At 39.5% G+C, this 24,608-nt stretch overlaps 1 pseudogene; it reads left to right on the top strand.

Moving 5' to 3' along the window:
* The first annotated feature begins 13,762 nt into the window (after nt 1-13,762).
* LOC117241218 lies at nt 13,763-14,896 on the top strand (annotated as a pseudogene).
* Nucleotides 14,897-24,608: the final 9,712 nt, after the last annotated feature.

The raw sequence follows: 24,608 nt of genomic DNA, 5'->3' as shown, positions 1-24,608 counted from the left end.
GTATAACGTTATACCGTATTACGTTATATAGTGTAACGTTATAACGGATGACGTTACATAGCATAACGTTATAACGTATTACGTTATATAGTATAACGCTATACCGTATTACATTATATAGTGTAACGTTATAACGCATGGCGTTCCGCAGAATAACGTCATGAGGTATTGCGTTATAAAGGTATAACGTTATAACCTATTACGTTCTATAGAATAACGTTATAACGTATTACATTATATGGTATAACGTTATAACGTAGTACGTTTTATAGTATAAAGTTATAGCGTATTACGTTATATAGTATAACGTTATAACTTATGACATTACTTAGAATTAAGTTATAACGTATTACGTTATATGGTATAACGTTATAACGTATTAAGTTATATAGTATAATGCTATATGGTATAACGTTATAACGTATTACGTTTTATAGTATAGCGTTATAAGGTTATATAGTGTAACCTTATAACGTCCGACTTTACGCAGCATAACGTTATGACGTATTACGTTATATGGTATAACGTTATAACGTAGTACGTTTTATAGTATAAAGTTATAACGTATTACGTTATATAGTATAACGTTATAACTTATGACATTACTTAGAATTAAGTTATAACGTATTACGTTATATGGTATAACGTTATAACGTATTAAGTTATATAGTATAATGCTATATGGTATAACGTTATAACGTATTACGTTTTATAGTATAGCGTTATAAGGTTATATAGTGTAACCTTGTAACGTCTGACTTTACGCAGCATAACGTTATGACGTATTACGTTATATGGTATAACGTTATGACGTATTACGTTATACACTATTATGTTATAACTTATGACATTACTTAGAATTAAGTTATAACATATCACATTATATAGTGTAACCTTATAACGTATGACGTTACGCAGCATAACGTTATGACGTATTACATTATACAGTATAACGTAACAACGTATTACGTTATATAGTATAACGTTATAACGAGTTACGATATATTGTGTAACGCTATAACGTATGACGTTATATAGTATAACGTTATATCGTATCACGTTATATAGCGTAACGTTATAACGTATGACGTTACATAGAATATCGTTATAACGTATTTCATTTTATAGAATAGCGTTATAACGTATTACGTTATATGGTATAACGTTATAACGTATTACGTTATATAGTATAACGTTACATCGTATCACGTTATACAGTATAACGTTATAACGTATGACATTACATAGACTTAAGTTATAACGTATTACGTTAGGCAGTGTAACATTATAACGTACTACGTTATAGAGTATATCGTTATAACTTATTACGCTATATAGTATAATTTTATAACGTATTACGTTTTATAGTATAACGTTATAACGTATTACGTTAGGCAGTGTAACATTATAACGTACTACGTTATAGAGTATATCGTTATAACGTATTACATTATATTGTGTAACGTTATAACGTATTACGTTAGGCAGTGTAACACCATAACGTAGTACGTTATATGTTATAACGCTATAACGTATTACGTTAAGTAGCATAACATTATACCGTATGACGTTACATAGAATAACGTTATAACGTATTACGTTATATAGTATAACGCTACATCGTATCACGTTATACAGTATAACGTTATAACGTATGACATTACATAGAGTTAAGTTATAATGTATTTCGTTATATGGTATAACGTTATAACGTATTACGTTATATAGTATAATGCTATATGGTATAACGTGATAACGTATTACGTTTTATAGTATAACGTTATAACGTATTACGTTAGGCAGTGTAACATTATAACGTACTACGTTATAGAGTATATCGTTATAACTTATTACGCTATATAGTATAATTTTATAACGTATTACGTTTTATAGTATAACGTTATAACGTATTACATTAGGCAGTGTATCACTATAACGTAGTACGTTATATGTTATAACGTTATAACGTATTACGTTAAGTAGTATAACATTATACCGTATGACGTTACATAGAATAATGTTATAACGTATTACGTTATATAGTATAACGCTACAGCGTATCACGTTATACAGTATAACGTTATAACGTATGACATTACATAGAATTAAGTTATAACGTATTACGTTATATGGTATAACGTTATAACGTATTACGTTATATAGTATAACGCTATATGCTATAACGTTATAACGTATCATATTTTATAGTATAACTTTATAACGTATTACGATAGATAGAATAACGCAATAACGTATTACGTTATATAGTATAACGTTATAACTTATTACGCTATGTAGTATAATTTTATAATGTATTACGTTATATAGAAAAACGTAATAACTTATTACGTTATATAGTATAACGCTCGAACGTATTACGTTATATAGTATAATTTTATAACGTATTACGTTATATAGGTATAACGTTATACCGTATTATGTTATATAGTATAACGTTATATAGTATTACATTATATAGAGAAACGTTATAACGCATGACGCTCCGCAGAATAACGTTATGACGTATTACGTTATATAGTATAACGTCATAACGTATTACGCTTTATAGTAGAATTTTACAACTTATTACGTTATACAGAACAACGTAATAACGTATTATGTTATATAGTATAACGTTATATCGTATCACGTTATATAGTGTAACGTTATAACGTATGACGTTACATAGAATAACGTTATAACGTATGACGTTACATCGAATAACGTTATAAAGTATTACGTTATATGGTATAATGTTATAACGTATTACGTTAGGCAGTATAACATTATAACGTAATACGTTATATAGTATAACGTTCGAACGTATTACGTTATATGGTATAATGTTATAACGTATTACGTTAGGCAGTATAACATTATAACGTATTACGTTATATAGTATAACGTTAAAACGTATTACGTTATATAGTATAATGTTATACCGTATTACATTATATAGAGTAACGTTATAACGCAAGACGTGCCGCAGAATAACGTTATAACTTATTACGTTATTCAGTATAACTTTATAACGTATTTCGTTATGAAGAATAACGTAAGAAAGTATTACGTTATATAGTATAACGTGATGACGTATTACGTTATATATATTACGTTATATATAGTATAACGTTACATCGTATCACGTTATACAGTATAACGTTATAACGTATGACATTACATAGAATTAAGTTATAACGTATTACGTTATATGCTATAACGTTATAACGTATAACGTTATATAGTATAATGCTATATGGTATAACGTTATAACGTATTATGTTTTATAGTATAACGTTATAACGTATTACGTTAAGCAGTGTAACATTATGACGTACTACGTTATAGAGTATATCGCTATAACTTATTACGCTATATAGTATAGTTTTATAACGTATTACGTTACACAGAACAACGTAATAACGTATTACGTTATATAGTATAACGTTATAACGTATTACGTTATATAGTAAAATGTTATACCGTATTACTTTATATAGAGTAACGTTATAACGCATGACGTTCCGCAGAATATCGTTATAACTGATTACGTTATTCAGTATAACGTTATAACGTATTACGTTAGGCTGTGTAACACTATAACGTAGTACGTTATATGTTATAACGTTATAACGTATTACGTTTTATAGTATAACATTATACCGTATGACGTTACATAGAATAACGTTATAACGTATTACGTTATATAGTATAACGCTACATCGTATCACGTTATACAGTATAACGTTATAACGTATGACATTACATAGAATTAAGTTATAACGTATTACGTTATATAGTATAACGTTATAACGTATTACGTTTTATAGTATAATTTTATAACGTATTACGTTATATAGGTACAACGTTATACCGTATTACATTATATAGAGAAACGTTATAACGCATGACGTTCCACAGAATAACGTTGTAACGCATTACGACATATGGTTTAAAGTTATGAAGTATTACGTCTTAGAGAATAACGTTCTAACGTATTACGATATATAGTATAATGTTATACCGTATTACATTATATAGAGTAACGTTATAACGCACGACGTGCCGCAGAATAACGTTATAACTTATTACGTTATTCACTATAACTTTATAACGTATTGCGTTATGAAGAATAACGTAATAAAGTATTACGTTATATAGTATAACGTTATGACGTATTACGTTATATGGTATAACGTTAGAACGTATTACGTTATATAGTATAATGCTATATGGTATAACGTTATAACGTATTACGTTTTATATTATAACGTTATGACGTATTACGTTAGGCAGTGTAACATTATAACGTACTACGTTATAGAGTATATCGCTATAACTTATTACGCTATATAGTATAGTTCAATAACGTTTTATGTTACACAGAACAGCGTAATAACGTATTACGTTATGTAGTATAACGTTATAACGTATTACGTTATATAGTAGAATTTTATAACGTTTTACGTTATACAGAACAACGTAATAACGTATTACGTTATATAGTATAATTTTATAACGTATTACGTTATATAGTACAATGTTATACCGTATTACATTATATAGAGTAACGTTATAACGCATGACGTGCCGCAGAATAACGTTATAACTTATTACGTTATTCACTATAACTTTATAACGTATTGCGTTATGAAGAATAACGTAATAAAGTATTCCGTTATATAGTATAACGTTATAACGTATTACGTTATATAGTATAATTTTATAACGTATTACGTTATATAGTACAATGTTATGCCGTATTACATTATATAGAGTAACGTTATAACGCATGCCGTCCGCAGAATAACGTTATAACTGATTACGTTATTCAGTATAACTTTATAACGTATTACGTTAGGCAGTGTAACATTATAACGTACTACGTTATAGAGTATATCGTTGTAACTTACTACGCTATATAGTATAATTTTATAACGTATTACGTTATACAGAACAACGTAATAACGCATTACGTTATATAGTATAACGCTATAACGTATTACGTTCTGTAGTATAACGCTATATGGTATAACGTTATAACTTATTACGTTTTATAATACAACTTCATATCGTATTATGTTAGGTAGAATAACGTTACACCGTATTACGTTATACAGTATAACGTTATAACGTATGACATTACATAGAATTAAGTTATAACGTATTACGTTATATAGTATAACGTTATAACGTATTACGTTTTATAGTATAATTTTATAACGTATTACGTTATATAGGTATAACGTTATACCGTATTACATTATATAGAGGAACGTTATAACGCATGACGTTCCACAGAATAACGTTGTAACGTATTACGACATATGGTTTAAAGTTATGAAGTATTACGTCTTAGAGAATAACGTTCTAACGTATTACGTTATACAGTATTATGTTATACCGTATTACATTGTATAGAGTAACGTTATAACGCACGACGTGCCACAGAATAACGTTATAACTTATTACGTTATTCAGTATAACTTTATAACGTATTTCGTTATGAAGAATAACGTAAGAAAGTATTACGTTATATAGTATAACGTTATGACGTATTATGTTATATAGTATAACGTTATATCGTATCACGTTATACATTATAACGTTATAACGTATGACATTACATAGAATTAAGTTATAACGTATTACGTTATATGGTATAACGTTATAACGTATTACGTTATATAGTATAACGCTATATGGTATAACGTTATAATGTATTACGTTTTATAGTATAACTTTATATCGTATTATGTTAGATAGAATAACGTAATAACGTATTACGTTATATAGTATAACGTTATAACTTATTACGTTATTCAGTATAACTTTATAACGTATTACGTTATAAAGAATAACGTAATAACGTATGTTACGCCGCCTAAAACATCTGCACGCCAGCCCGCGCGACCGGACAGCATCCGACCTGCGTAACGTCACTTCGACCCTCAATAAACCTAAGGACCCACCATAACTTTCACTTCCCTGCATTGTTTCGCCATATGTATTCAATCCGTTGTCTTGAAGAATTTCTAAAGCTTAAAAATATGCTCGAAACACAGTCGGTTTTAGAGGTGTCCTTGGGTTTATTAGTCGCCTTTAAAACACGGAGAAAGCGGGTATGCACCCATTAGGAAAATCCGAATAGCCCTGTAATAAAACAAGCTAGGTTTTTCTCACGCACACAGTCATCTACGCACCACGATGGTAGGAGATTCCCTACTCATCCCTTCGAGCAGTAGTGCAGGTCATGACCAATCGACACCGCGGATCGTTACCCTCACTTTTCCTAACGAAAGTGGGATCAACGAATCCGCGTTCTTTAGGCACAGGGGCACACCCACACCGAACTTTTCTTCCGTATTAAAAAAAAGAGCGACAGACAGTCTACCAACTAACGCCTAACGCAGCAGTCTACACATAGCGCGAGAGTTGCATACTTCACGCACATCTTTTGTCGGTTCTCGGTGTTGTCGAACATACATCTTCTCTCCTAAACATATCACAGTGCTAAGTCCATTGACACATTAATTTCCATTATAAGAGCCCTGCTCTAGCGTACATGTCTATCGCATCTTCGTGCGACAAGTTGTTAACTATTTATTTCTCTACGTCAGTGTAACGAAGTGTTGGAAATATATACTTTATAATACTGTGAATCCCACTGTTATACAAATTCAATCACCCCTTATTATCTCAACGGAAATCAGGGGATCGATCAATTCGTGGTGTCGATTGTTATAATCGTAACGGGGATTTACGAATCCCGTTGACGTCTATCCTCGCGATTACGTCTCCCCGCGATTGGTCGAAATTACAACGTATTACGTTATATAGTATAACGTTATAACGTATTACGTTATATAGTATAACGCTATATGGTATAACGTTATAACGTATTACGTTTTATAGTATAACGTTATAACGTATTACGTTAGGCAGTGTAACATTATAACGTACTACGTTATAAAGTATATCGTTATAACTTATTACGCTATATAGAATAGTTTTATAACGTATTACGTTACACAGAACAACGTAATAACGTATTACGTTATATAGTATAACGTTATAACGTATTACGTTATATAGTATAATGTTATACCGTATTACATTATATAGAGTAACGTTATAACGCATGACGTTCCGCTGAATAACGTTATAACATATTTCGTTATACAGTATAACTTTATAACGTATTACGTTATAAAGAATATCGTAATAACGTATTCCGTTATATAGTATAACGTTATAACTTATTACGTTATTCAGTATAACTTTATAACGTATTACGTTATAAAGAATAACGTAATAACGTGTTGCGGAATATAGTATAACGTTATAACGTATTGCGTTATATAGTATAATTTTATAACGTATTACGTTGGATAGAATAACGTAATAACGTATTACATTATAGAGTATAACATTACACCGTATTACGTAATACAGTATAACGTTATAACTTATGACATTACTTAGAATTAAGTTATAACGTATTACGTTATATGGTATAACGCTATAACGTATTACGTTTTATAGTATAATTTTATAACGTATTACGTTATATAGGTATAACGTTATACCGTATTACATTATATAGAGAAACGTTATAACGTATTACGTTATAAAGAACAACGTAATAACATATTACGTTATAAAGAATAACGTAATAACGTACTACGTTAAAGAGTATAACGTTATAACGTATTACGTTATATGGTATAACGTTACACCGCATTACGTTATACAGTATAACTTTATAACTTATGACATTACTTAGAATTAAGTTATAACGTATTACGTTATATAGTGTAACGTTATCACTTATTACGCTATATAGTATTATTTTGGAACGTATTACGTTACACAGAAAACGTAATAACGTATTACGTTATATAGTATAACGTTATAACGTGTTACGTTATATAGTATAACGTTATAACGTATTACGTTATATAGTATAACGTTATAACGTATTACGTTATATAGTGTTGAAGTGGTTACCACTTCTAAGAAAACTCTACATCTGGTCTTTTTTAATTTTCTCAAGCACTGAAGCCATCGACAGCGTGTAGACAAAAGACTGCGACGAAGTCAGGCCATAAACAGCAAACAGGCGACGTTGGCTTCGGGGTTTTTCAGTTATTAGGTAACACAGCTAGCTTGCGGATCTGGACCAGCTCAAATTGTATTTTTACTTATTACACTTCTATTTAAATATATTTTCTACCTTACAATTTATCCACGTGTTTTCTCTGTTTACACACCGAACAACCTCAACAATACTCTATTGATTATTTCCTGTAAATGAAGAATTTTAATATAATGTACAAAATATATAAAATTTAGCATTAAAATTGTCGCACATATATTTAAAAATTAATTGGATTGAAGAATTTTTCAAAGTTTCTGAGAATGTAAGGCCAACGTAAGATTTTGCACGGAACTAGTTTCCATTTTCGCGCGTAAGACTGCGTCATAAAGACAGAGGAGTGGGTATAGACAGCGGACTTCAGACGCGCAGCGTAGACTTCACTTAGTCATCTTACGACTGTGCTGTGAGGAGGGTGTTTTGCTCGGTGGTTTCAAATCCTGTGTGTGCAGTTGCGTGAATCTCTTCTGTATTGTTCTACAACAAACAGGAGCCGGATACAGGTTGGTATACTTTTTACTTACTCAATAATTAGGTGAAATAATTGAGAAAGCATGGCGAGGACAAAGAAGGGACTTTCGAAAACTAACGCCGACAAGCCAGAAACTGAACGGTTGCTAACTTGGATTGACGAAGTTCGCCGCAAAAGATCAAAGTGTCGCCGAAAGCGCAGACGCGATTTACGGATTGAAGCAATGCTGACGTGCGCTCTTTCCAAAGCTAAAAATGATTTACGCATCCGGCGATTATCAGCAGCTTCAAAATGGCAGAAATATAAAAAACAATGCTGGAAGAAGAAGGTATATTATACAAATTATGAGCTCTACAATGGTGAGGACACGGAAAATCCGGGATCGTCTCAACAGAATCCCCGGGAGGAGCCATCGTGTCCTGAATTGGGCAGTTTAGACGATGTCGTGCCTAAGTTGGCAGAAATAAAAGTAACGCTACAACGCTGAAGTAGCGGGAAAAATGCAAGCGATCAGGTTTGGAAGACCTAACTGTGACAAGAGGATTTCTCGCAACGTTTTATCTACCTAATGCGTAGAGATTTCAACAACTATATGGAATCTCGAGCGATTACGGAGCACCGTGTATTACGTCGGTGCTGCAAGAATAGAAATTGCATTACCATCTTGATGTATATATGGATATTTTCTGTTTGCAGTCTCACCGTTCGAGATGGCATTGGGACAAGCGGAGGGAGTTGGTGTTCGCAACGATGCTGAAGCGTACTGCACGCTCGGGGACCCCATGTTCTCCAGTCTCTGCGCCTTTCGTTGGCTTAGTTTATATATTATATTGCATGCATTGGTTTGGTAATATACGTAATAATGAGCGTTCGAAGTATGTTCGAAGAGTGTTTGATCCGATATTTTTTATTTTCAGAAATATATACTTTTCATGTCTTATAGTTTAAAGAAAATTTGTATAGTACATTTTAGCTTGTAGATTTAGTAGTATCGTTTCTAATATTCGCTCCATTATTCTGTACGTCAAGATTTTGTATATTTGCTTAATGTTGATTAACAGTTTTGTAGACTTTAAGAAATGAAATGAAATTAATAAAATTTGGAAAATGCTTACAATTTTTCTGCAATCTTCTAGTTCATATTAATGGCAAAAGTGCTTTTCTGCCCCGCATACTACACATAACAAATTTCTGTCGCAGGCAAGAGACCCGTACATGAACCCAGGCTGCTGGCGGTCATCGGCAACATTATTTGGCCTGTCTGTGTATGAGATAAGGAGCGACGAGAGAGGATTGGTACGGCATAAGGAAGGGGGGAAATGTGTTTCTTTTTAGAAAATCGTGCATGAAGTTTTCTGGCTGACGAATGGGTTGCACCATGATCAAGTTGTACATAAACGTATCATCTCTCCGCGCTTCCGTACCTTGAACATCCAAGCATCAACTAATTCGAAAATCGTCTGACGCGCGAAACTCATAGGCTTATTGTGACGTACTACAGCAAATTGTAGCAAATCTTATTTGGTGGGCTCTAATACCTTTCGTACGTTATCTGGGCAAATGTGTTTTCTCATGTCCGGGGAAGTTTTTTCACAGCTTGTACCACCAGGTTGTATGCGAGTTGTCGAAGCACACAAGACAAGCCTCCGGTGAATATCAATAAGGAGAGACAGCGCTAGGGGTAATGGCCCCTCCTAACGCCAATTCAATAGTCAGGTAATATTAGGACTGGCTAGAACTAGAGAACGAGTGAAGGGGGTGCAACTGAAGTTAATTCATAAGAGAATCCTGGAGCACCTCTGTCATACGCGTCGGGCGGTCATCGTGGAGTTTTAGTCGGTAAGAGTCCGACACTACTCTGCTGTTACGCAATTACTGCAACAGCGGAGTGTCCATGAGGATTTCTACACGTAAAAAAAAAAAAAAGAAAAAAAAGGTTGTATGTTAGTTACTCTGGCTTATCAATATGCTCTGTTCAAAGTTTACCAAGCTGAATACTGTCACAGGCCCCTATCTTCCTTAATAAGAGCTGTAGGGGATCGAATAATGAGACTACCAAAATGTGTACTCGTTAGTGTATTTAAAACAGATCTTGTCGCGAAACGATATTTATACAGACGTTTAGTCACAGTTTATACTGAACCGTTTGCGCTCACGTTCGTTTATTCATAATCGTCAGAAGAAGGTCAAAAGATACAAATTCGTCTTGTTTTACGGTTACATGTAGCGGCGCCATTATTTTGCCCGGAGTTCATAATTCCTTACAATACCTCTAAATATTCCGAAGCAAAACAACAACTTGGTTTGAAGCAAATTCTAACTCTTGTGCCGCTACAGAGCTTTTTAAGGTATGGAGTAAATTGAATGCATCTTTGCTGAGTCTAGATGATCCAGAATGGCGAACTACCGCAAGTAGAGCAACTAATCGAAATACTAGACATGCACATATACGTAATATGTTTAACATGGATAGGAAATTGTTTTGAAATTTAACAATCATTGCAATAATTACGTCGGTTCGGAAGTCGTATTACTAGATACTTATTGTAATATCGTAAAGTAATTCGAATTAGAAATCAGTTGAAAATAGAAAAACCGTGTACGTCGTGTTTCTGTGCTTCGTTTACATTTAAGAGTGCCTACGTGACTAAAGGCACGTAGTTGGTAGTTCTTACATAGGTATGAGGGAAACAATAGACAACGTTAGAAGAAGGACGGTTTCGCTACGCAAGGCGAATCGAAAAGTGTGCGTGTTGCGAGAAGCAGAGCTAATGGAGTCGTCGAAGAGTAGAGTCGTTAGAGGTATCGAGTCGTCGAAGAGTAGAGTCGTGAGAATTGATAGAGTTGTTAGAGAGAGAGAGAGAGGGAGAGAGAGTGTGTGTTAGATTCGTTGTGACGAGAGTGGTAAAATAACTGTAAAGTTATTTGATATAGATGCGAGTATTGCATTTAGTTTCCGTTAAATAAATATCGTTTCCTGTCCAATTTATATTTGTATATTCAATTTAATATTAATAAATTGTAAGTAATCGGGAAAAGATTTCTATCCTTATTTTCCGATTTTACATTATTTTCACAGATTTCAATTCACTTATTCATTGATTGATATTAGGACAAAAGAGGAACTTCGCATCTAATTAGATTAACAAATAAAATGTATTGTTCCTGATAAATGGTATGCAGAATAGTATAGGAAATAGAAGACTGGTTTATATTACCGTTCAAGTGACTGATAGTAGGAAAGCAGTGATGGAACATGAGGCAACGTAATATAAAATTGAATCCCTGAGTATAGCATGCAGATAATATTTTGAGTGTTGACGGAGGACAAAATTATGCACATTCCTTTTTCAATTCCGAGGAAATACATCAACGATGAGTCAGTTGTCAAAACACGATGGAAATTGCTCATTGTCAATTGAACAAGTTTGATATAATTACAAAAGCTTAAGATTTAACTTGAAATTTTTTTGAAGAAATTTATTTTTATTATACCTGATGTCAAGCGCGGTATTAAGTATCATGCTTTTATAACTATTGTTTTAAATATTTTTGTGTTGAAATAATGTCGTTTGGGTGTCTGTTTTGTACTGGAGGAGTACCCGAAATAATTATACTCGTCGCGTACAGCTAAACACCTACAGGCAGTTGTTTGTATTCCTGGAACGCGTTGGATTCGTGTTTGCATGGTACGTTGATTGGAATGACTTAGAGGTGGGTTACTGGGGGTGCGAGTAATTATGTTTCAGCCAGGATTGGATAGAGAACGCGTTTCTAATGGTCTCTAGAAAAGGTTTCTAATTGGATCGTTATAGATGTCGAATCCTTTCTGCTAAATACGTTTTTGGGAGACATTAAGTTCATAAAGGTCATATTTTTAAAGAGGAGGAGAGAGGTGGTATGCATTGGATAAAGGTAACAATTTTATATGCAGGATGTTACGCCACGAGTCTCACCACAGGCTGTATTTTCTAACCGTCGCTCGCGGTCCTACAACGTCGCAGGCGGACCATCTTATCTGCCCGCCGGATCATATACAATGTATCGACGAGAGCATAGTTGTCGCCAAGCAGCGAGCTCTAGAAACGTCGATTTTTGACCGTTACGATTTTCACACAAGAAGAGGTATACGTGATCATAGGCGCGAGCGGTGGCGTGACCCGAGCATAGTGGGGGTCGTCTTCCAAATGAGACAAAGGAATAATCGAAGGGCGATCAGTTCCTTCTGCCGAGTCAATTGTGACACTTCGACAAATCTGACGAGCAAACGAATTTATCTAGAGAGTCCGCAAAGTCGAGTCAAATTTCTGTAATATAATCATCATATTATTGTAAAATATATTATTCTATGTAAACCTGTTAATACAGTGTTACATTCATTAAACGACCTCTGTTATCTTAACCGAAACAGGGGAACGACTATTTCGCGGCGTTGATTAACATAATCGTAGCGAATATTTACGCCTCTCGCTGAAGCGTTTTCCTAACGACCGCGTCTCTCCGCGAACGGTCGTAACATTTGGTCCTTCGAGCCGGATACAGTGGCAAGTGAAAAGTGCACGCCAGTGACATCCACTACCATACAGTGCCACGTGAATCCAATAGAAACGGCAGCAGAAGCGTTACCACTCCAGTGAAGTCAGTAGCGCCAGGGACCATCAGTTTTGAAGAGGCATAACCCTCTTGAAAACGCAAGAACGCAACCACGCAGCCTCACGCCAACAACTAGAGGGTCGACTTCAGTAAGAACACGTCTTACACATTAAACGAGACACACACGGTGACGAGTAACATTTAAACTCGCAACCACAAGGTAAGCTCGTTCACTGCATTCTTTTCACAATCTGCTATACCAATGGAAAACACAGAGAAACTTACCTCCTTGCATCGGAGACGAGGCTTTCAAATCGGTCGATTTACCTTTCTATCGAAACGACTCGATGAATACGAAAAATCTAGACAACCGAATAAGGCCCATTTAACGGCCTATACGACACTACTCGACGACACGTGGAAACAATATCGATTGTTACAAGAGGAATTAGAAGATTTAGGGGAGATAGACGACGCGCGCGTTTCCCAAGTAACCGACACATATTACAATCTGGTAATACGAATACACACTCTCATGGATGATACACCAGCATCGTCGTCGAAATCACAAGGCTGCGAGTCATCTAATGTCGCCGAGCCGACATCAATTAAACTGCCCTGAAATTCACCTGCCTACTTTCGACGGTACCATCGAAAATTGGCATTCATTTTACGACTCCTTCTTATCCACTATCGATCGAAGCGAGCGACTTACACCCGTGCAGAAATCCCACTACCTACGATCCTCTTTTACCGGAAAGGCCGCGCGAAGCATACAATCGTTAGATGTCACCGAGTTAAATCATTCGATCGCTATTGACGTTCTGAAGGAAAAATTCGACTGCCACAGTCAAGTCTGCATGCGCCACTGGGACTTGATTTTTGACTATCCGAAAATAACCAAAGAGACACCCGAAGCGATAGATGATTTTCTTGAGACGGTCAAGGTAAACCTCCAAGCGTTAGAAAAACTCGGTGAACCAGTTACCTCAAATGTCGCTCTTATAAAATTATTCACGTCGAAGCTACCCTCAGCCATCATTCGCAAATGGCAGCGCACATTGCTGGACGAGAAAATGCCGTCATATACGCAACTGGTAGACTTTCTGAAAACACGGACGAACGGCGACAGGACAAGTTCAGCATCAACCGTGATAAAATGAGAGCCCGATCAACACAAACGTCAGCGATCGAACGCACCGCGAAGTTACGCATTCACAACTACACATAATACGTTGGTGTGTCCGAATTGTCAAGGACAACACGAATTATGGAATTGTGACGTCTTCAAAGCGAAGTCGCCTAAAAAACGCCTTGAAATCGCCAAGAGGGCGTCTCTATGTACCAATTGTTTAGGTAAGGGACACGCTATTACTCATTGCTCCGCCGGTTCATGTCGCATCTGCAGGCAGCGACACCATACATACCTACATCAAGACCATGGTCATAGCAAATCACGACCACGTGTAAGCCGATCATCGAGCGATCGATCAGCCAACGGTCGATCTTCGCCTATTTCACCGACCCCGCGATCGTCACATCGTTCGAGACGCGCATCCACGTCTCCCCGATCGTCTCCGCGAACATCACCGAAACGTGAATCTCGGTTATCGCGAACGACGGCATCGGGATCAAATATATCGTCCAGTCCTAGACGACAAGGAAAACAATGACGTCATCAAACGACCTTGTTAGGGTCCGAACCACAGAAAACGGACTCATTGACCTCGCTTCCTTCTGAACCACTGCAGCACGATTTGTTAGTCACAGCGCAGGTCAACGTATTGAACAATAAAGTTCAACCATTCCGTTGTAGAGCTCTGCTAGACACCGGCTCTAGCATGAACTTTATCACCGAAAAACTCGCTGATTCGCTAAAACTTAACCAACGGAAACGTTAGGTCCCAATCGGAACACTCAACACGTTATCGACAACCTCGAAACGTTACATCACGGCCACGATCACCTCCATCGACGGCACGTACGAACGCACCTTGACGTTCCTAATCATACCGACAATATCGCCTTGGGTCCCAGATCAACCCGTAGATCGCTCAATAATACATATACCGAGGAATCTCCAACTAGCCCGGTAAATACCTTCGCTCCTCTGGACACGCCGACGATAATTGACGCAGTTCGATATCCTTGTAAACCGACGCCAGGCGTTTCTTGCCTCGTAAAGACGAATCTTTCGAACGGTGTCATTCGCGTTCAATTCGTTTTTCTAGCGAGGGGCCTCGAATCTTTAAACGACGAGAAACCTAATCACTTTCAGACAACTTTCGTTTAAAGACGAAAGAACGTAAAGAACTGGGTTCGGCCTTCTCCCATCTGCGTATCTTTCGGGGAGTCGATTGCGATGGTCATCTCCTTTGTCGGATACGATTCGAATTGGTCGAATAAGCTGGCAAGTGCTAGATCCGTCTCATCTCCTTCTTCCGTCGAATATTAGCCGAAAAATCTTGCCACCGTATTACGCCGAAATATTCGACGATGTTCATTCGCAAGCGATAAAGCTTCGCTATTGTTCGCGATCGGCGCTGCTCTACTACGAAATATCAAATTTATCGCGTAGCCGCGTACACGGGAGAAAGAAAGAGATCGTAAGGGCGGTATTTACCCACCGCGAGAGACAGGCTACGAAAGACGAGCACGAGCGACTACAAAGTTCAATCGGGCTCGATAAAGCAAAACTTGCTCCGCGGAGAGCGGCCATTTGGAATTCGAGTGGCGTGTACGGTGTGCTCGGTGCGTTAACGAGTTCGATCGTCATCGTAAATAAGCAACCAGCGGTCCGAAAAATCTCGCCACGGTCAAGAAGACTTAAGAAGCCGTTCGCGGAAGATGGGCGGCGCCACCCGCTATTTCTCGGCCGGAAATTACAGGTGACTTAGCGCGGTCTCTCTGCCCCCGCTTCTCTCGACAGACAGAGAGAAGAGGGCGCGGGCGCATCGTAAAATCCAAGCGAAGAGAAAGAGAGAGAGAGAGAGAGAGGCGTCGCTCGTCGAAAAAATCAGACGCGATCTTTCGCGCTTTCGTCGACAGTTTCTGCCTCGCCGTTACGTTTCTACCGCCACCGCTGTATTTCGAAACGGAAGGGGGACGCGATTCCGTCTGTCGGCTTTCTTCCTGCACGCTTCGTTGTGCACCGTCGCGCGTATTTAGACGCTGGAAACGAGAATTACAAAAATTTCGTGGAGCAGTTGCTCCAACTCTTCTCGTTTCTCGCCATTGAAGTCGCAGGTGTCAGGTCGCGCGATCGATACAACCCCCGTTAAAGGATCGAAACGGTGTTCGTTTGCGATTCTAGGCAAAATCGTTTCCTATTTAGCGTGAAAGTTGCAATCGTTTCTCTCGTCTAGTTAGCGCGCAAGCTTCTTCTCCTTTCCTTTCACTCGTTAGAAGCGAAATAGTTCAGAGATCCTCGCAGCGTTTCAAACATCCCGATGACTCTCTTCGTTCCATTGTCTTCGTCCCGTTGTCTTCGAAACGTTAATTTATTCGTTCGTTCTGTTCTCTCTCTCTCTCTACCCGTTCTTCTGCTCGCCCATCCACCTACTCGTTCGTTCCTTTAATAGTTTTCTTTTCCGCGACCGCACGTTCGTTTCGCCGTTCGCCAAAGATGCGCGAATTTTTCAAACTTCGCTTTCTACGCTTTCTACGCTTTCTGCGCGAACACGGAGTGGCAGATCGTGGAACCGGAGGCTTGTATCCACGCGGCACTGCGATTTAAGGAAACGTATCGTCGGTGGTTAGCTCGACTTCGTAAATAAATCTTTGCCGGATAGAGTTAAATACGATATTCGGCCCGATTGCTCCCGCTCTTTCACCTCCGGTGATTTATGTGAAACCGTGGCCGCTAGCGTGCCCGAACATCCGTTTTCCCGTTCTATCCTTCCCCTCTTTGGGACCGGTCATTTTTTAGCGACTGTTTCTCAAGATTTTATCCGTAATTATCCTCGCTGGATTCGCGAAAATGAACAGCCGTTGCTTGCTGTCTTCTCGACGAATGGTCCCTCGGGGAGAAAAAAGGAAAACATCCAAGTTGGTGAAAATTTGTTTGCTCTGCACCGCGAGCGTTTCTTCGACGAAGAAACACGGTTTGCTTTAGCATCGCGAAATTAAATCGAATAAGATTCTTCGCCCTATTATATTCACAACAACGCAGGCCCGCGCGAGCGCTCGCTAACGGCGTCCAGAGCACGTAGGCACCGCGGCGGATCGGTTCCTTCGTTCTGCCGCTGGTCGCGATAAAACTCGGTGTCTTTTTGCAACGAGGTAATTTTTGCGACAGCACGGGACGTTTGGAACGTTGCGAAAAGAAGGGGCGCGCACGCGGACGTTCGCGAGAAGCGAACAGCGGTGGCGAGGGAGTTTCGCAGACGTGGTCGACGGACCGTGAACGATCGCGAGCGCGGAATACGAGCGGAAGACGGAGAAAGCCCGCCTCGAACACCGACACCGTGATCGCTTCGCTAGGCAACGCCGCGCATCAAAATTGTAAATTTCCGAAGAAAGTCGCCGTGCTCGTTCCCGGGAGAGCAGATCCTTTCGTTTACGTTCTCGCGTACATCCGATTCTTTCGTATGGAGCGTGCCGCGTTTTCGTTTCTCGGCTCGACGCTCGAACCTGGTGGACCGGGCGGAAATTTCCATCCAAAGTAGGAAGCGGCGGCGAGCTCCGACGAAACCTGGTTTCGCTCGGCGTTTCGAGCACGGCGTACGATTCGCGCCACGTCTGTGCTTGGTACCCGGCTTTCGCGCGAGTTGGCAGACACGCGTGCAACAGCGGTACGACGCGGTGTCAGCGTTCGCAGAGAGAAGAGGGTAACGCTGTGCGTCGTAGCGTGCCTGTGCGCGACAGCAGCCTGCTCTCTCGGTGATCCGGCGACGACGATGATACGTTCGTATCGTATACGGTACATGGTGGCCTAGGTTTCGGCCGAGGCTTGGCCACCATGTAGACCGAAACGCAGACGGGAGCGTAGAGCGGAGCGTAGAGTGGCGTAGGAGAGGGCGGAGGAGAGAAGGACGGGAAGGTCGGTAGATCGGAGTGGATGAGAGTGGATGAGAAGCGGTCGTTGGAGCGGCGCTGGATGTGGAGAGGTAAGCCCGTGTCGCGCAAGTCTGCGCCGTTATACGTACTCGCGTACATCTGCGAGAACTAGTTAGCCGACGCTTGGTGGTTGCGGCGTCGGGGTAGTGGCGGGCCGGGATCGATTCTGGGACCACACGGCATCATCCTCCACGTTCGCAAAACCTAGCTTCTCCCTCTCGCACCGCTTCATCACTCCCACCAGCCGGCCGTGCACTCGCCTTCTCCTTATGCAACTCCTCTATCACGGGCAAATAAAGCCTGCATATCCGGCCTAAGAGTAGTCCGTTCCCGATCCGGCGCGGTTCCACTCTCCCGCTTCGAGTTCTCGCGTGTGTCGAGTCGTTAAGGATCGCAGAGGGATTCGACGTTCCAGACGTCGTCGTCGCCGCGTCGTCTCGATCGGAGACGCACTCGTCGAGGATTTTTCCGTCGAGAATGGAATGGGAATGGAAGAATGGCGACGCGTTATCATCAGTCTGTCGACCCTCGTAATTTCGGGCCTCGAGGTCCGGTCGTCGATAATATCCGGTAAATCGGCTGTACGAATTCGAATCGTTCGAACCACGGAAAGCAACTCGATGTAAATGCGACTAGATCGGTCGTAGGTAAACGGTGTCTCGTTAACGACCGTTTTAAATAAGAAACCGTCGATAATAAACATGTCGTTGGCGATTCTAGAAACTAAATGCGCGCACAGACGTTACATCCCCTCGATTCGATCGACGAATCGATGTCTTCCTATCGCTACGCAATTTATAACGGCAACGATTTCGAGCGGGTTGCAAACTCGTTGCCGGGGATCGCGACTCTCGACAAAAAAGACGGATAATTCGCTAGACCCACGCAGGCTAAACTAGGGAATCCGCCAGGGCATAGGATTTATCGTCGTTGCCGCGGAACGATCTCCGCGTAAGGTCCAGCGACGCCGAAGGCAAACCCGGAAACACAGTTTGTCCGTATTCTTAAAGAATCGATTCGTCTGTTCGAGAGATTCTCCTCGTTGGCGTAAGCGCAAACGCGCTCGATCGGTTACCTCTATTTTCGTTTTTTTCTCTGGGTAGCGCGTCGAGCGAAAAGCGGGTGTGAGTGGCTTGACGGCTCGAGAGAGCGCGATCGAGGATTCCCGATGTTCTTCTCTGACGGATCGTCGATATACGTAGAACGCGACGAGGTACAACTCGATGCCGCGTCGCGCGTTTCAGAGGATATCAGCCCTTTTCTCTCGCGACCCAGCAAGAAACGACGAGACGAGCGAAGGAGGAGGTGTCAACCTCGACTGCGGTACCTGCGCCGACGACGCGATCCGAACGTAGCGATTGGAAGGTCGCTTTAAGCGTTAATTTGGCGATCTCGCGATCGATCGTGATCGGTGTCGGGATCGGCGTAATACGCGCGTGCGAGCGCATATTACGAGCGAAAGACGATTAAAAGGCTTCGCGCTCGTAACCGTGACACTGTCCGGGCATGGTTGTCCTTGGCTCTACGACGCCTGTCGCTCGAGATCCCATTATCTCGAATCGATTATCCAACACTTTGCATCTGCTCCGATTAGTGCAACGTCGAGGAACGAAACAATGCAAGAACCATAAAACGTAGGATATATATTAAATGATAAAGGATCGGGGTTTTGGCGCTACATTGGCGGGGCTACTTTGGCGGCTTAAAAGAGACGAATACGTGGAATACGTCGATCGATCTCTCGTATCGAGGATACGGACTGGCGAGCATAAGACGGATCAAGTTTCGAGCCACGTTTCGAAAGGGCGAATAAATTGGAATTAACGCGGCTCGCTATAGGGCGAGTATACGGAAACCACGGGCTGCGATAATGTAACCCGCGGGATAAAGGCTTCCGCGTACGGCTCGACGCACAATTGCCCTTTACAGTGTTCGCAGTGGAAAACGATCTGCGCACAGATCGGGGTGCGGCTTAATGCCAATTCACGGACAAAGGGTGACCGCGGACGAAAAAGAGAGCCACGGCATTCTTGGAGCGAGCGAGTTTCGTGAGAGCGGCTGGCTACGCCGTCTCTTTCGACGTTGCTCTTGTCGTGTAAAATTAAGGTAAAAACAAGGAACTTGTTAATTTCCGAAAAGGAGATGAAGTTCTTTTTATTTTTTACTCAATTTATACAATTTTTTCGGTTCGCGATGATACGCTTTCGATACTTGGATGAGTTAAGAATTTTTTTTAGACTGACTGGATGATTTTGAAGGGTGCATTTATATTCTTCCATTCGTTGGAGTGGGAGAAGGTTTTGTTTATACTTAGTGTAAAATTCGGAGAACGGCTGGAGTGATCGAATGCCACTCAGGCGGTTGAGAACGGATGCTGACCGGACGGTCACACGCGATAAGGCGTTCGGAATTTCGGTTTGTTATATACAGCTGCTCGAATTTCGTCTGTGACATTCCCCCCTTCTTAGATTGAACTTGATCCCTCAAGTTCTCTTCAGAAGACTTTTATGGAATCGGACTTGACGTGGCTTGAAAATTACAGCTGATTCCTCCTCTTCATCTGAGTGGTATGTGTTGGTCGGAATACAGATGTTGGGTGTTGAGCCCAGGGTGAGTGGTACTGGTGGGGCTGTCGCATTGTGGCTGTTGATTACAGTTTCATTTCGGCAGCAAAATAAATTGATACATAATTTGTTCGGGATACATTTCCTGATGCATTTGAATACCCCTATTTTGTTTAATCCATATATACCTAGTATGCCTAATGCTATGTACCCTGATATCTGGAGCGTGGTTAGTCCCCAATACTGTATATTTTAAATTCTGTGTTCGAAATTAAGAGTTTCTATCTCGTCGCCTATTTTATCGATCGTTGTTTTATAGCCTTGTAAATTATCTATTATTTTCGGTGCTCGCTCGAGTTTATTTAATAGATGAGTGAAACTATCGTTTGTTTTGAGCGCTAGGGTTTTTGTTTTGATTTCGTATATGACTTCGTTTTTTGTTTCGCCTATACGCATGTGTTCGTCTTTGTACAATATATCGCAAGAAGTGTTAGCTCTTATGATGGAAGGCTTGGCAAGTTTTTGTAAGGTATGTTTCGTTTGGCAAATTGTGTCTATTTCTATCGGATTTGCTGGTATCGCAATGTAACAGTTGCTAGTTTTGAGCGGTATAAAGCTAATGTCTTCAATCTTAAGTACAGTTATTGGACAATGTTTAATGTGTGGTTTGAAATTTATTATTTCGCTGCGACAATCGGTTCTTGAATTTCTGTCATGGATTGGTAGTGTTTGTTTGCATATAGTGGTTCCGACTCGATTCTTACAAAGTTTGTTGAAATACTCGATATCAGCGTTTATAAATGAAAGACCTGAAGTTAAATATATCTGATGTTCGACTACTGGAGCCAAAAATACTCCATTTCTTTTACCCGGGATAGGATATACTTGTAATATGTTCCATTCTGTGTTAGAGACTAAAGGTACTATGATTTTGAAAAATATTTTGTCATCTATTGTGAAGATTTTAAGATCACTAATGTCGAGTGTGAATTGAAAATGTTCGGTTTTGGCGGAAATCGCGGTGTTGTACATCTGGCTACCTATTGCCTTGGCGTAATTTTCTATGAATTCATTGGGGTCAAGTATTTGTGAACTAATTATTCCTTGTTTGCCTAATATCATGACGTTAAGTATTTCATCTAATTGGAAGTGTAAAGTTTGCATCGCGGTGTCGACTTTCATGATCATCTTAAGCATAGATCTATCGATATTTGCCTGCTGTTGTAATTTTAATATATCACTATATGATCTCTCTAAGTGGTTTAGGTTTTCTGAGTTTACCATTTTTCTAATAAGTGCTGTTTGATTAGCTATTATGGTCTTGATTTTATTAGTATCATCGAATAGTTTGTCCATATTTTTGTTTATGAGCGTAAGATCATCGTCGTCGAGAGTTCCGAACAGAAATTTTTGGATCGGAACCTATGACCTCGTGTGCTCCGGGTATGTGCTAACGCTTTCAAGTGTTTTGCGAGTTGTCTCAGGTTATTGATGCGATTTTGTAATCCGCCTAACTCTTCGACGTATTGTTTGCTGATTGCACGTGAGTCTATTGTTAATTTATATGATTCTCTTGCGCTTATCTGTTCGTATATGTCGCTAGTGTCTAATCCTACTATTACATTGGCAGTGTCGCTGTATAAATATCCTCTTCCTATGTTTTCTACGAATACAGAGTTTCCTTCTAATGGTGTAATATTTATTTGCGCGGATACTATTCCGGCAAAGAGGAGCGTCGACCTGGAATGTAAGGTTTTAAACGATTACCGTGTATCTTTTTGTCTCGAATCAGATAGTATGGAGTACACACTTTATCAATCGTGTACGGTCCTAACCATTCCACATCAAGTTTATGCCTTTTATGATTGTTAAGTATTAAAACGGAGTCTCCTTCTTTGAAAACTGATTGAGGTTTTATAATTTTACGTTTCTGATCGCGCTGATATCGCTGTTTACTTTTGATCAATGTTTCGCGAGCGTGTCGGAGTCTAGAGTCCCATTCTTTTTTGCGGAACGTGACTTCGTCTACGTATGTGCGTTGGGGATTCTTGGATATTGTGGAGGGAAGATTGGCTTGGTGTCCGAATGTGAGTTCGAATGGCGTGTAACCAGTAGAGTCGTGTATCATTGTGTTATATGCAAGGCATACAAAGTTAAGTTGATCGTCCCATTCTTCATCCGAATTTCGCTGTATCGATTTTAACATGTCCGTTATTACTGCGTGCGTCCGTTCTAACGATCCGTTACTTTGTGGGTGGAAGGATGTCGTTTTGATATGTTTGAGTTTGAACGCGTCTTCGTACTGTTGCATTAAACTAGATATAAAATTCTGTCCGCGGTCAGTTAATATCTTTTTTGGAGCGGAAAAGATGTAAATGTAATGATTCAAGAGTGCGTTCCAAATTGTTTCCGTTTGCTGAGTTTTTAGTGGTACGAGTATTAAGTATTTTGTCAATTCGTCATGTATGGATAGAATGTACTGATTGCCTTTTTTCGTCTTTTTCAGTGGGCCTAATAAGTCCATAGCAATTTTATCGTTTGGTTCGAGGGGTGTGTCGGTGATACAAGGTTCTTCGCGCGGTCTGATACGTGTAGTGTTAGATGTTTGGCAGGTGTCGCATGATTCTATATGTTGTTGTATGCGTTTCGTCAAATCTGGTACTCTGTGCCGTTCACGAATGCGGTCGTATGTCTTTTGTATACCGGAGTGTCCTACTAAATCGTGATTTTCTTTCAATAATTCGTCTATTTCTTCGTCGCTGTATGTTTGAATTGGTTCCCATGCAAAATTTAATTCTTTTACGGTGTCGTTCAGGAATAGTAAAATTTGTTTGATCGCGTTCTTCTCGGTCTCTGTGAAACTGTCGTCGCCTATACCTATCTTTTCGCTTATATGAATAATTTCGTTTAATTTAGTTAACCATTCGATTCCGTCGTAATTTCCTAGCTCTGTTTTGGATAATTGATAGAAAGATTTACGGTTCGGAGTCATTTTGAGAATTTTGGGTAACGCGTCGGTAGATTTTTTCCAATCGTGATATTTTTTATCGAGTTCTATGTTCAAATTTTCGCGTCGTCTGGTCAGAACATGTATTCTAGATAGTGCGTCGGCTGCAGTATTATCTTTTCCTTTCGTGTATTCTATGTCGTATTCGTATTCTTCTAGTTTTAGTCGCCATCTCATCAAGCGTGATAAGGGGTCCTTGCAATTCTGTAACCATTTTAGTGCTTGGTGATCGGTTCGGACGAGGAATTTCCGTCCTAACAGATATTGTCGGGGGCGTTTCACGGCCCATACTATTGCTAAAAGTTCTTTTTCTGTAGTGGAATAATTTCGTTCCGGTGGGTTTAGAGTTCGCGAGATATAACAACATGGATGTCCGTCCTGTGATAAGATTGCACCTATACCTTCGTTACTGGCGTCGGTCGTTAATGTGAATGGTTTCGCAAAGTCTGGGAATTTTAGTACGGGTGATGAACAGAGTTTGTCTTTTAATGTCTGGAATGCTTCCTGGGTTTTATCTGTCCGATGAAATGGTGTCTCCTTTTTGTAAGTTCGGTCAATGGATTCGCGATCTTAGTAAAGTTTCTGATGAACTTACGGTAATAACCTGCTAGTCCTAATAACGATTTGATGTCTGTGGGATTACGTGGCTGTTTGAAATTGCTAACGGCTTCTAATTTTTTGGGATTTGGCTTTACACCTTCGGCGGTTACTATATGTCCAATATATTCTAATTCTGGTTTGAGAAATTCGCATTTG

This window comes from Bombus vosnesenskii, unplaced genomic scaffold (genome assembly GCF_011952255.1).
Source record: "Bombus vosnesenskii isolate JDL3184/JDL3185 unplaced genomic scaffold, Bvos_JDL3184-5_v1.1 scf7180000015438, whole genome shotgun sequence".
Taxonomy (NCBI): Eukaryota; Metazoa; Arthropoda; class Insecta; order Hymenoptera; family Apidae; genus Bombus; species Bombus vosnesenskii.
The sequence above is the reverse complement of the archived record's forward strand: the minus strand, read 5'-3'. Positions and strand labels throughout refer to the sequence as shown.